Below are 1,813 nucleotides of genomic sequence, written 5' to 3' on the forward strand. Positions count from 1 at the left end.
TTCGGACTCTGTCCGACCATGTCACGCATGGCATGCAGCGACTGCTTCGATACTCGAGAGCGCTCAGTGGGTTACGTGCCACCCCACGATCAGCCCGCGAGCCACGCTTGGGACTCCTGTCCAATACATCGTTGGTGTCTACCAACTCGGACATTCCAGTGCATAGCACGTTGACCGTCTCGGTCCGGTGCTCTCGCCATTAGCGTATTTGTCTCCTAACAGAGGTGGGTTCGTGACTCGCCAAAGCTCCACCAGAAGACGTGCGCGTAGCGCCCAAGTTCTCTGACCTCCAATCAAACCATGACTCATGGTGTTCCAACCATACCATTTCTAGAATGAGGTCATTCCTTGCGTCGAAGTCTAAGACTAGACAGCGTTCCACGCTATCCAAGTCCAGGAACTTGACTCTGAGGTCCACAGGGACCTTCGGGATCGTGACACGGGTCCCCGTCGCTAGGCGAACAGTGGCGATGTCATTTAACCGCGCTATCAGCCCCTCGGCATACAGCTGACTTCCTTCCATCGTGGAGCGTCGAGCATAATTGTCCGACGTCCTGGAATCGATGAGGATCATTCATGGCTTCTCGAAGCCCTTTACGGTTGCCTCCACGACCAGCAATCCCGGCTTGCACACACGTTCCGTGTTTATGAGCACGGAGCTCTTCGGGGCTGGGCTCTGTTGACCTATGCCTCCCTGAGGCTCAACAGAACTCAGTACTTCCCCAGTAGGTCGCCCCGTGCCTACTGGGTGGCGTCGTTTCACCCGACGAACCAGACTGATAGGCATTGTGGCGATGGTTCGAAGAACTTTGATGCGCCTTGCACAGGGGGTAACCGTTCCGAAGATGACGGGTGTCTCCAAAGACAAAACACCGTCGAATATTTGTGTGCTGCTCGGCAGCTCGGAGCTCTGCTCCCTCGTCCTCAGCATAGCTGAGATCCATGAGCACAGACCCGCTAAGTGTGCATTCCAAATAAGTGGTGCCGACTTGAGATTGAATTCGGCATTCAACGCCACATTCACCGCATCTTCAAATGAAGATGGATGCACATGGGATACTTCCATTCTGGCCACACCAGTGCGGAGGCCTTCTATAAAGACGATCACTGTGGAAGGAGATCTACTGCCATCCCGGTTATGCGAGTGCGCATCTCTTGGACAAATTTCACCAATTCCTTGTTGCCCGGTCGGGCGGCAAGGAAACGCGATTGCACGCGATATGCCTGATTAGGCGGCGAGAAATCTCGTGGAAGCTGCAACTTTCAGTTCCGCCCAGGAGGGAACGCAGCTTCGACCGAAGTGCCGCACGTCAGTGCCCATTCTCGTGCTCGACCTCCGAGCTTTGATATGGCTGGCGCCACGCGCTGTTGTTCGGTCTGGAGCATGGCAGATATGATGATCATCTCGACCTCTCTCACCCAGAGCAGAAGATTCTCTCCATCCTTTTCCTCAAAGACCTTGACGCTCACAATGAGCGGCTTAGGGCGAGGGAAGTCATCCATTACTGGCGGTGGCGTCATAGACGCGAATGATCAAGACCGTACTTATACCGGATCATAGACGCGAATGAAACATACATCTTCTGCTGCAGGTGCTCTAGCAGCGGATTTTTGTAATTTGAAAACACATCTAGACGTGCACCGATTGTCTCGGGGCCTTGCGTCGCAAGGTGTTGCACGCCCTCAGGGCCCAGCAAGGACATCAGCTCTTAAAGCCCGCCCTGCATGCCCCGGCGAGAAAAATTGTTCCATCTTCACAGAGGATCAGTCTAAACGACTCAGGTGTTGATTGACTACAAGTGCTACCAAGTGC

The sequence above is a fragment of the Plasmopara halstedii genome, assembly GCF_900000015.1.
Source record: "Plasmopara halstedii genome assembly, contig: Scaffold_430, whole genome shotgun sequence".
In the NCBI taxonomy this organism is placed as follows: Eukaryota; Oomycota; class Peronosporomycetes; order Peronosporales; family Peronosporaceae; genus Plasmopara; species Plasmopara halstedii.